This window comes from Paramormyrops kingsleyae, chromosome 1 (genome assembly GCF_048594095.1).
Source record: "Paramormyrops kingsleyae isolate MSU_618 chromosome 1, PKINGS_0.4, whole genome shotgun sequence".
Taxonomy (NCBI): Eukaryota; Metazoa; Chordata; class Actinopteri; order Osteoglossiformes; family Mormyridae; genus Paramormyrops; species Paramormyrops kingsleyae.
The window spans coordinates 17,534,975-17,547,746 of record NC_132797.1 but is presented as its reverse complement, the minus strand read 5'-3'; the positions used below and the strand labels follow the sequence as shown (position 1 = coordinate 17,547,746).

Below are 12,772 nucleotides of genomic sequence, written 5' to 3'. Positions count from 1 at the left end.
GCCGTCAGATTGACCAGACCAAAAGTAGGTCTACCCACCTACAGAGATCTGGCCACTCCCCGCTCTGCGTACCTCAGAGAGTGCTGCCACTAAAACGCAGAGTTTACGAAGCTCCCCTGACAGCAGAGAAAGATGGTCATCATGCCGGAGAGACAGGACGTTCCATGTGCCTACCCGGATGAGTCACCTCAAACTGGGACCCGAGTGCCACCATGCAGCAGGCGACGCCTCAGCATCACACCAGCCCCGGTCCCCAGCAGGCCTGACCCTATTAGCTCTCTGACAGTTTTGACTAGTCCAGGGATGGGGCTCCTGAAGGCTTTCCCCCATCCCCTTCATGGTGCATGCAGCCTTCCTGCGGGCAGCTGCAGCAGAGCTACTCCCATGGAGAGCAGAAGAGTATCTATAGTTTGTTTCAATGGAGCAGTTGTGAGTTGTTTTACGGTGGCTGGAGTGCCAATCCTGCGTTTCCCTGCAAGTTAGCGGACCGGCTGCAATTTAACATCATACCCAGGACAGTACAGTGGTACCTCAGAACTCAAACTTAATCCGTTCAGAACTCTAGATCGAATCCTAAAAAGTTCGAGTACTGATCGAATTTTCCCCATAAGAAATAATGGAAAACCAATGAATTGGTTCCCGGCCCCAAAAAAATACACCTAAATATGTTTTTCTTTTTTAGCATTTAAACACAAAATTAACCGGATAAAACAAGAAGAGCATATACTATACTAAACACATCTAAGCACATTTATCATAACAGTAATTTGTAAACTAAGAAAATAAATGTATCCAAACAATGTGTGAAGTTAAAAAAAACAATGTGTCCTGCCCCGATCGTCCTCTCCTTCCGTGTGCCACGACCCCTCGTTAACCCCGTGTGATCAGCTGTTTCTGTTTGTTTTCATTTGCCCTCTGTATTTCGTCAGCGTTTCAGTTTGTTTCCCCAGTCCTGTCATTGTATTGTCCGTCTGCGTTTTGCCTGGCTTACCTGTAATTAAACCCCGTATTCCCTGATACCCTGACGTCTGCGCCTTTGTCTCCATTCCGTCCCCTAGGGAACGGAAACAAAGGGTAAAGAGAGCTCTCTGCACGACAATATTGTTATAATTAAATATATTAATGGTTTATTATTAATATTAAAATAATGAATACGAAAACTTTATTTTTAAATGTATTTTATTATATAATAATATTCGCTGTTACTGTCTATCATTGTCTAAATATATGTATTCAGCTAGTGTAAACATGCACGATGCTATCACAGCGAATGCCAGGCTGAGACTGAAGCATTACCCATTGTTTCCGCAAACGTGCTGCGTGATTCATTTCCCAGCATGTACAAGATATCTTAGGTCGGCGTTCATGGTTTGACTTCTGAGATTCAGGTCGAGTTCTAGGTAATTTTTTTTCGAACTGGTTGGTTCGACATTTAAGAAACTTGAGTCCTAATGAGTTAGAGAACTGAGGTACCACTGTATATTGACGGAAAATATATTGACAGAAAATATTTGGTTTTAACGCCAGAAACAAATCATACACAGGGCTCTAATATATAAACATTGAACAATGTGCAGTCACGCAAAACTTCATGAGTTGTTAAGGGAAGCGTTGGGCTTATTATATTCGGAGTTTAATTACTAGTGATGCATGGCAGCTGTTATTACTCCGGGGAAGGCGATGGTTGGAGGCGCAACGGTTTAGGTGAAGGTGGGCGTGGTCGGGGCTCATCACATGCGCGTGTGACAATTAATTATGAATACCTCTTTCAAATGACAAATAAAGTCTTCTGTGGGGCATACCTGCCACTTGGGAAATTATAGCGTATTTAATGTCGTTTTAACATAAGATAGCTAAATTTTTTATGTGCCCCCCAAAGCATTTACGGTAACACTTTATAATACTGTTCCGTAGTTAACAGGTAAATATGCAGGAAGTAAGCAGCAACAAAGGAGTAGTGCTTCATTAACACCTAAATTGGTACTATTAACTACTAAGGAGTTATGCTTAATTACTCAATAGATAATAGTGAACTAATTATTATAGTAGTTTGCTATTACTTCATTAGGAACTATTGAGTATTGCTGGTCTCATTGGGAATTATGTACTAACTATGGATTATTTATAATAACTACTAGTTCATTACTCATCAATTGAACAGTGCTTTTTTTTTGGACTAACAGTAACTTACAGGCTACTGTTCTCAATGGTTTTTGCCATTTTTTTCGTTTTGGAATGACAGACTTGTTTCTTCCTACTTGTTTGTATGACATACAACTTATTCTACAAAATATTACTGCCTAAAATATGTATACAGTACCTACATTATAATTATTTATCTCACTTCTGTCCGTGTGCCAGTGTTCTTCAAACTGTGCTTTGAAGTCCAACTGAAGGGATGGTCAATCAGAGACTCGTGTTTTGCCACATGATGTGCTCCACCACATATTGTTGATCCTTTCTAAGCATTAAGAAATTAATGTATGCATTTTAAATAAGGAATGAAGTCTTACTAATGACCTACATAAAACTAATTGTAACTCATTAGTAATGAATGTGGCGTTACTAACTTCTTCCATAGGCGCTACTAAAGAACAAGAACAGTATTATAAAGTGAAACACACTGTAACTCATTAGTAATGAATGTGGCGTTACTAACTTCTTCCATAGGCGCTACTAAAGAACAAGAACAGTATTATAAAGTGAAACACACTGTAACTCATTAGTAATGAATGTGGTGTTACGGACTTCTTCCATAGGAGCTACTAAAGAACAAGAACAGTATTATAAAGTGAAAAACACTGTAACTCATTAGTAATGAATGTGGTGTTACTGAGTAAGCTTCTATTTCGCTTAAACATTTACTGAGTCCTTTTTAAGGAGTTAATAAGAACAATGAATGTTAACATAGCTTATTTGTTTCACTTAAACATTCATGTAACACTTCATGACACAACAGCATAAGTTCATTTTAAACATTTAATTTGAAGCACGTTATATTAACATCACAACTTACTTTTTAAAATCAAATTACTTTACATTGATTACACAACCATCCCATTAAAACTATTTAGACAGGGTATTGCTTTCCGCATGTAACAAACGTCCAAGTGGTCCATCCTTGTGCTTTTGGTCCAGCCAGCAGGTCCACTCAATCGGTCTTTGTCCGCTGACGTCACACTCGCTATAGCCGCAGTGTATTGTGGGTCAAATCGCCATTTTGGTTGTATACAACGCATGAGCGTGCATTTGCGTCCGGTATTATCTTTGGTAAGATGGGATACTCACTCGTGCAGCCACACCCACCTGCAAAACAATTGCCTAATTCCCGTTAAAATGATTAGCAGCCATTGCTAATCAATATCCAGTTTTAAATTTTATTCGAATTTTAATCATAAAAGTGAAAAAATCCAGCCCCGATCCCCCGATCCTCACTGGCAGCGCTATTGACGATCTTGTCCAAATAACCGCACTGCCGAATTTGTTTTTCAGGCTTACGCTCTACTCGCTATTCTCAGTCGGGGTAAAGAAACATAAAGATATGTTTAATTTGAACTTTTTATTCTTTATTCATAAAATTGACTATCCAGAGCATTACATTTGGAAAAAAAGTTCTGAAACTGAACAACAAAGTGTTATCATTAATTCATTTTAATACAAAAAATTAAACGTGTGTGAGTACTTTACGACGCTCATGTAGTAGTCTGAGACCTCCATTTCTATGTGAGTATTCAAGTTAATCTAGAATAATATACGTTTAATACAACATCTAGTCAACATCAGCACTGTTGCTATAATTTTGATGGTTTGATAGCATAAGCCACAATGTTACTCCCCTCGAGGTTAAACAAAGGCTCAGGTCGTTCTTGGATTCACTGACATTTATTTGGACAACGTCTTTTACATTGAAGTCCCAACAATGCCGTCAGAACTACGAAAGAAATAAATAACTTAAATAACCCTTCTAAAGTACACATAATAAACGAAAAATACATACAACAAACACGTTAACACATACCTCATTGGCCTCTCTGACTCAAGAGGAATAAACTTAAACTTGGATATGGCTTCTTCAATTCTTCTTACTTCTTACACCTTTTAACTTAACTCTCTTAATGATGTGTAACTAACGCAGCGCCTCGTGTGGCTACATCGCCTGCAGTGACCCGGAAAACTCTTGATTGTCGTAATTAAACAATTCCCAAGCGAAACAAAAGAGAAAGAAAAAACGTTCCACCTCCTTTTATGAAATTTAGTAGAACAATATGAAAATAATTAACATGTATTATCAAAATAAAATATATTACTTATTTATTCTAATGATTATTCTACTGAACCTTTTAACATTAGGGATTAAATAAATGAGTTGCATCTAATGGCAGGTACACTCCCACCAATCACTTGTGATTTCCAAAATGAACTTATAAACTGTGCTAATCAGCCTCCAGTAAAGTGACAGTCTTGTGGATTGGTCTTATTAGATGAACTGGTTTACTTAGTTTCTTTCCATTGTCATCTAATGCTGAGTCACTGATTAGTAATTGCACTTTACGTACGCATCCATCTTGACTTGGGTACACAGCAGTAACCTTTGCCAGTTTCCAGCTGTTTCTGGGTGTTGTATCATCCTGAATGATTACTATGTCGTTGACCTTCGCGTTTCTGTTTGTCTTATGCCACTTTTGTCTTTGCTGTAGGCTTAAGAGATATTCTTTCTTCCATCTCTGCCAAAATTCATTAGCTAGGTACTGCACCCTACGCCATCTTTTCCTAAGGTAGAGGTCCTCCTTCACCATTCCTTTTACTGCTTCCAAAAACTCACGTCTTGCTCCAACAAAATTGGTGCCTTGGTCTGATTGCAATTGACGGACGTTTCCGCGCAGAGTAATGAAAGCACGAAGTGAGTTGAGGAATGCATCAGTTGATAAATCATCAAGCGACTCTATGTGTATTGCACGAGAGCACAAACATGTGAACAGCAGTCCATAGCGTTTCAGTTCCTTTCTTCCCTCCTTAATATAGAACGGGCCAAAACAATCCATCCCACAGTATGTAAAGGGAGGAGTTGTTTCCATTCTTTCACTAGGCAGGTTTGCCATCAATTGTTCTTCTGTTCGACGTCTGAATTTCCTGCACCTGACACAGTTGTAGATAAACGATGATACTGCTTGACTACAGCCAAGAATCCATATGCCATTAGATCTCAGTTCATTGATGGTCATGCCACGCCCTTGATGTCTCACTTGCTGATGATAATGATCAATCAGTAACTTGGTGATATGGCTGGTCTTTGGTAGTATAACTGGATGCTTGACATGTGGATGCAGAGTTGCATGCCCTAATCTACCTCCTACTCTGAGGATGCCCTTATGGTCCAGGAAAGGATTGAGTCGATACAATCTGCTTGTCTTGTCTTTAGTTATGAACTCCTTTCGGGACTGAAGTTCTTTGACTTCTTTGGAGAAGACTAACCCTTGAACAATGGCAATAACTGTGTGTTCAGCTTCTTGTCTTTCTTCCAGACTTGTAGCCTTGTTGTTTCTCTTTATTGAGCCCTTAAACTCCTTTACAAATCTGGTAAGTCTTGCAATAGCTTTAACTAGTTTTGTCCAGCTGGAGAATTTCGGGAAACGTTCTGCCAGAGAATTCGCTGTTGTTAAGGTGAGGCTTACAAAACTCTTGCGTACTTCTGGGTCTTCTGTATTAAGCTCTCCCACCTTAACCTCTACAGAAGGAAGTGAATCTCGCCAGAGAAAACTCAGACCACTAAACCAGTTGGAAGCAATGAGCTCTTTAGCTTTGAGTCCTCGAGACGCATGGTCGGCGGGGTTGTCTTCTGATGCAACATACCTCCATTGTGTTAGGGTAGTACTTTCCTTGATGTACTGAATACAGTTCGCCACGAAAACATGAAAACGCCTTGCATCATTGTTTATGTATCCTAAGACGACTTGCGAATCCGTCCAGAAGAACTCTTGCATATTTTCCAGCTCTAGTTCTCCCTTGAGCATATTACTTATGCGCACAGCAACTACTGCTGCAGACAACTCCAGCCTTGGCACAGTAGTTACCTTAGTGGGTGCTACCCTGGACTTTGCAATGACAAGTGAACAGTGAATTCGTCCTGTTTTACTGATTGCTCTTAGGTAGATACAGACACCATATCCTACAACACTTGCGTCTGTAAAATGGTGGAGTTCATATCTCTGAACTTCTTGAAAATCTGCTGGAAGATAGCAGCGATCAATCTTGACATGAGCAAGATCCTTTAAACCTAGAAGCCAGGACTCCCACCGTGATTGGAGCTCATTTGAAAGTGGTGCGTCCCAGTCTGTCTTGTCACAACACAGTTGCTGTAGTATTTGCTTGCCAAGCAGAACAAAAGGTGCCACCAAGCCAAGTGGGTCGTAGACAGAGGCCACAGTTGACAACACTCCTCGTCTGGAAAGTGGACGCTCACTCACGACTACTCGAAACTGGAGATGGTCTGAGGCTACCCTCCAATTAACTCCTAGAGCTCTTTCAATAGGTTGCTCGCCCAGTACTAAGTCTTTGTTTCTTACTGTTTCCAGACAATCCTCTTTAGGAAGAGAGTCATGAACTTGTGGGCTATTGGAAACAAACTTGTGCAGCCGCAATTTTCCAGTACTGCAAAGGTGTTTCGCTTCATGGACTAATCTAATAGCCTCTTCTTCTGAGTGGAAACTGATAAGACCATCATCCACATAAAAGTTTCTTTCGATGAATCTTATAGTTGCTTCACTATACTGGCCTTGACCTTGTGCCGCAATGTACTTAAGACCAAAGTTTGCACAGGCTGGTGAAGATGAGGCCCCGAACATATGAACTCTCATACGGTAGACTGATGGACTTGAGTGAAAATCTCCATTGTCCCACCACAGGAAACGGAGGTAGTCTTAATCTTCCTCTCTGACTCTAAACTGGTGAAACATACGTTCTATGTCGCACATCACTGCCACTGGACCCTTGCGAAATCGACACAAGACACCTATCAGTGTGTTCGTCAACTCTGGCCCTGTGAGTAGGTGATCATTCAATGACACTCCTCTATATTTTGCTGAGCAATCAAAAACCACTCTTATTTTTCCAGGCTTTTGGGGGTGGCACACCCAGGGCTAGACATAAGCCGCGGCACCGCGGCCAATGGCCGTCGTGCCTTTCAAAATTGGCCGCACGCCTCCTCAAAATTGAAGTACCTTATGGCCAAGATTGGCCTGCCTTTAATGTTTGTCTGGCCGTATGCCCCCTTTTTACCGAAAGTAACGTTCATTATACAAAAGACTTGCGCACGACACGGTCCACTTTACCTCGTCAACAATCGATGCATCTGTACTGAACCCGAACCCAACCTTCGATACGAGAAACAAGGTCGACCCACACATCTCGTAATTCCCAACTACTGAATGAACCGCAATTAATTCTGCACTAATACGATCATGTGTTCGTCGCATGATTGGCTGGTACGGTATGTATCGTCCAGCCTACTATGGAGCCACAGCAATGACAATGGTGCATCATCGGGGGTTGCGTTTTTGATTGGAAAAGCCATCCGACGGTTTCCGAATAACAGATAGGTGTCCTCTTCGGTAATCATCGTGTAGTTGTCGTCTGCTGCTTATGCTGTCACCATGCCTCGGAAAGATCGAGAACGTAAAAGAAAGCAAGCTGAACTCGCGGCTATTGCCGCAAAATGTTGCAAATTATCTACTTTGTTCAGGTAAGTGTCAGATGGTGTTGTAAAAAAACATTTGCCGAGGCAGAGCAGATTTGACTCAGAGAAGTACCAAGCTCTGCTGGGAGGATATAGGACTGGTAGCGTGCAGTGTGCAAAAAACGAACGTCAAGTCAATTGTCATGTACACTAAAAGAATACGGGTGTTCTGAGCAAACAAATACAAAAATATTGACGGCTCCTTTATTGTTGGATTTTGTTTTTTGAAATAAAGCTATATATATATATATATATATATATATATATATATATATATATATATATATATATATATATATATATATATATATATTCTGTCTCAAATCGAAGGTCGTATTGCGTAGGTTGTCTAAACTTGGTAATTACAGTAATTGGTAATTAGTGACTCAGTATTGGCCCAATGCCTTTTTGGAAAGTTTCTGCTTTTTTGAAAATAAAAAAAATGCATCCTTTATGGAAATAAAATTCCTCCACTAGGCCCGAGGTGTCCTATGAAATTTAAATAAATGAAAAAAACATTTTTACTCCAGATTTTGGCCTTGTGCCCAGGCTTAATGGCCTTGTGCCCTAGAAAAAATATGAATAGCCAAGGCCAAAGTGGCTGTGCCCTCCTAAATCCTTATGTCTAGCCCTGCACACCCCATGGTGTGGAATGTACCAAGCAGGACTTCTGTTCAGTTCCTCAAGTGGGACCTTGTCCGTATCTCTACGTTCTATTGTCTCATTCATGAATTTTATATAGTCATCACGATATTGCTTGTCCCTTTCAAGTCTTTTCTTGAGACATTGAAGTCTGTGTTCTGCACAGTTCTTATTATTCCCCAGAAAAGGCCTGTCCTCTTTAAATGGCAAAGGTAGCTCACAATGTCCGTCTGCTTTCATTTTTACTCCTTCTTCCATTATAGACATAAATCGCTGATCCTCTTGGGAGAAGTGATAATCCTTCATCTTTCTTTCACTGAAATCAGACTCAAGAACTTTAAGCACATCTGGTGGTGTGATGACTTCCTTGACTTGAGTGCAACAAATGTAATGGACTTTATTTAACAACTGATCTGATGACTGGCTGGGTGACACTTCCTTGACAATAATTCTGTGGCTGCTTCCCATAGCATCACCATAGTCAATACAAGGGTCAGCACCACCAACTATTGTCCAGCCCAAGTCTGTTTTTTCTGCGAATGGCTCATTGTCTTTTCCTGACACAATTTCTCTAGGTAATAGTGCTTGTGAGCAGTTGTAACCTATGAGTAGTCCAACATCACATTCTATAAGAGGGGCAATCTCTTCGGCAAGGTGCTCTAAGTGAGGCCATGCTCTTGCTGTCTTAGGAGTAGAGATGTGACTTAAATTAGCAGGAATAAACTCTCTTGTATAGGTTACAGGAAGAGGAATTCTCTTTGAGGAATAGAAGCCTCTGATTTGCAGCCCAGACAACCTTTCGCTGGGAATGACTGCCTCTCTGGTTGACAGTGTAGAAAGCTTTAACTGTACATGTCTCTTGTCAGCATCCAGAGCATCTGCCTTTTCTTGAAGAATGAATGTGGTGTCACTCTGACTGTCTAAAAGGGCATATAGCAGAATTTCGTGTTCTGGGTTGTTTGTTGTGGACAACCAAACTGGACTGATTGTAGATGTAAGGTCATTGCCGTTATTTTGGCCTATACGGTGGGATATTGTCTCGTTCGGTGCTTCTTTACCTTGTTTGATTTCCTTTGTGTCCTTTATGTTTTTGCTGATTTTTCCATCCCGTTCCTCGTGTAAACATGTTGGATGGTTTCCTTTGCATGTTTCACAAACATTTCTTTTTCCACATTTCTTTGATTGGTGTCCAGAGTTAAGGCATCCAAAACATAATCCCTTTATTTTTACGAACTTGACTCGTTCCATTAGTGACTTGTCCATGAACTGTCGACATGTGTGAATGCTGTGATATAATTTTTCACAGAAGATGCATTTCCTTATATTTGGTTTCTCATCTGCAGCACTTGTCAGCACTTTAGTTCCAACACCTTGAATCTTTATTGGCTTAACCTTCTCTAAGTCACTTCCCTTAAGTGCATGGAGTGACGTTACTGGGTTGCACGCTATTTTGGCTTCTCTTGTAACGAAGTCAACAAAGTTACTAAATGTTGGAAAGGAACCATGCTGCTCTTCAACCTCAATAACCCTCCTATTCCATCTTGCCGTGAGCCAATCAGGAAGCTTACTTAGTATTTTTTGATTTTCGCTGCAATCATTTAGCACTTCAAGACTCTTTATTTGTAGCATAGCAGCTTCACAGCCTCTAAGAAAGTCAGAGAATTCTCGTAACTCAGCACTGTCCTTTGTCCCAATCTTTGGCCATGATGTTAGCTTATCTCTAAAGGCCTTGGCGATCACAAATGAACTTCCATATCTTTCATCCAGAGTGTCCCATGCAGCATAGTATGCTGCGTCCATACCCAGTAAGAAGTAACTCTCGACAGCTCTTCTTGCTGGTCCACCAACATATCTGCGCAGATAGTAAATCTTTTCATTAACTGGAATGCTTTTCCTGTCTATTAGTGTCTGAAAGGACATTTTCCAATCTTTGTACCTGAGAGGGTCTCCATTGAAAACAGCAGGCTCTGGTACTGGTAGACGGCTTATGTTAATGGAGTCTGCTAACGCTCTAGCCAATACTATGGTGCTATCTTCTTGAGCGCCATTGGCAGTAAGTTGCGACCTTGTGGTATGTTGAGTAGCAGAAAACTGTTGCCGTATTGCAGTAGGTTGTGATGAAGTGAGCTGAAGTTCAAGTAGACTTCCTGGCTTAGGAGCAGCCTTTCTTTGTTTAATATTGTCATGTAGGAGATCTGAGATTTCTTCATCTGAGTTGTTTTCTTGCTCATACACCTTCAGTCGTGCTTTGGCTGCATTCATTTTCTTTACAGTTTCTAACCGTTCTAGCTCTCTTCGCTTCTGCTCTAATGCCTTCAGTCTTTTAGCATTTTCTGCTTCTTGTATTGCTAACCTTTGTTGGTTTTCTACCTCAAGGTTTTCAAGCTTGCTTCTTTCACGATCCATTTCCTCCATAACCCTTAAAGTCGCTTCAGTTGCAGCTAACTCAGCTGCTGCTTCTTGTTTTTTTATAGACAACCTGCTTGAGCTCGAACATGTGCTTCCTGAACCCTTAGATCCTTGGGATACTGATGAGGTGAACAATGAAACAGCTTTACTCCAGTGGATTGATCTTGTTGCTGGATCCTTTACATTTCCCTCTTCTGCAAGGTATTCTTGAGCTAGTTGTATAAGCCTTTGAGAAACAGCATCACATGTATCCACTCTTCCGAGTGTCCCCGTCAGGAGTTACATGACTGCGCAGCTGGTCATAGGCTTGTTTAACTTCTGTTGATGTGTATAGGATGTGGACAACGTGATTGTGTAATGTTGCTCTTACAGGTTCTTCAAGTGCCCCTTTAACTCGTTTAGCAGCAGCTTTCCATTCATCATAGTTTGCCTTAAAGCGACTTTGAAGCTTATTCACCTTTTCCTTATGCAGCGATTGTCCCTTTTCCGTGGGTTTCCTAACTCTTTGGCTTTTCCTCAAGCTCTCTTGTTTAGCGGCTTGACATATGCCTGGCTCATGTGGGCTTGTGTGCAGAATTTCATCATCAGGGCTTACTTGGAACTGTAACCCCACAGCTTCAGTATCATAGTCTTCTTGATCAGCCATAGTAACACTATTCTAGTGTACTTTAGTCTTGTGTGCTACTTATGACCTTCACTCAACTAAGAGATATCATGCTCTTAAATGTGTTTATGAACTTAAACTGCTTCACTCTATGAAGATAAACTTAAAATGTGTGTCATAAACACCTTAAGCTAAATCAGAAATACACCTTTCACTTGCTATAAAATAAATAACCTTCAAATATATGAATGAAATAATAAACACTTCACCCTTAAGTACCTTGATGTATCCTTAAATCAACAAAAAAATACCTATAGTTGACTTGAAATAAGCTTAATAACAGTCACCTTATTTTAACAGACAATAACTTATGCTTAGGCTCAATCCTTTAACCTCTACACCATCACCTTAAGCACGTAATAGAGTCCCCTTAAAGTTAGCAAGGTTAATCTACTTCTTCACATTTAACTTGGTTTAAATGCATCACTTCTTCTTAGCATAACCACGCTTAACTCTTATGGGTTGCCGTCGATTGAGCTTTACGTGCATACAGTCCGTCATTCCTTTGATGATTGAGAGCGACGTCACCCTTTAACGAGCTGCTTGTTTACGGCTCCGCTGCGATCGGCACCGCTTCTCTCTCCTCTCCTCCGGCACGAAACAGGTTGAGTTCTGACTGTTACTCCCCTCGAGGTTAAAGAAAGCCTCAGGTCGTTCTTGGATTCACTGACATTTATTTGGACAGCGTCTTTTACATTGAAGTCCCAACAATGCCGTCAGAACTACGAAAGAAATAAATAACTTAAATAACCCTTCTAAAGTACACATAATAAACGAAAAATACATACAACAAACACGTTAACACATACCTCATTGGCCTCTCTGACTCAAGAGGAATAAACTTAAACTTGGATATGGCTTCTTCAATTCTTCTTACTTCTTACACCTTTTAACTTAACTCTCTTAATGATGTGTAACTAACGCAGCGCCTCGTGTGGCTACATCGCCTGCAGTGACCCGGAAAACTCTTGATTGTCGTAATTAAACAATTCCCAAGCGAAACAAAAGAGAAAGAAAAAACGTTCCACCTCCTTTTATGAAATTTAGTAGAACAATATGAAAATAATTAACATGTATTATCAAAATAAAATATATTACTTATTTATTCTAATGATTATTCTACTGAACCTTTTAACATTAGGGATTAAATAAATGAGTTGCATCTAATGGCAGCTACACACAATATTAAAGTCTTGTAACACTCATGCCAAGCATTGTTGTTGCCGAGTTTCCGCACGCCGATTACTTTTCATTTTAAACATTTAATTTGAAGCACATGTTATATTAACATCACAACTTCATTACTAATGAGCCGGGCCCAGTCA

General features: G+C 40.3%; 1 long non-coding RNA gene across 1 annotated transcript; it reads right to left on the bottom strand.

The window, feature by feature from the left end:
• Positions 1–3,544: 3,544 nt before the first annotated feature.
• LOC140588784 (uncharacterized) lies at positions 3,545–7,952 on the bottom strand. Its single transcript, XR_011989993.1, has 2 exons — positions 4,019–7,952; positions 3,545–3,931 (listed from the first exon to the last, which is right to left on the bottom strand). It is a non-coding gene; the product is annotated as an uncharacterized lncRNA (long non-coding RNA).
• Between the last annotated feature and the right edge of the window lie 4,820 nt (positions 7,953–12,772).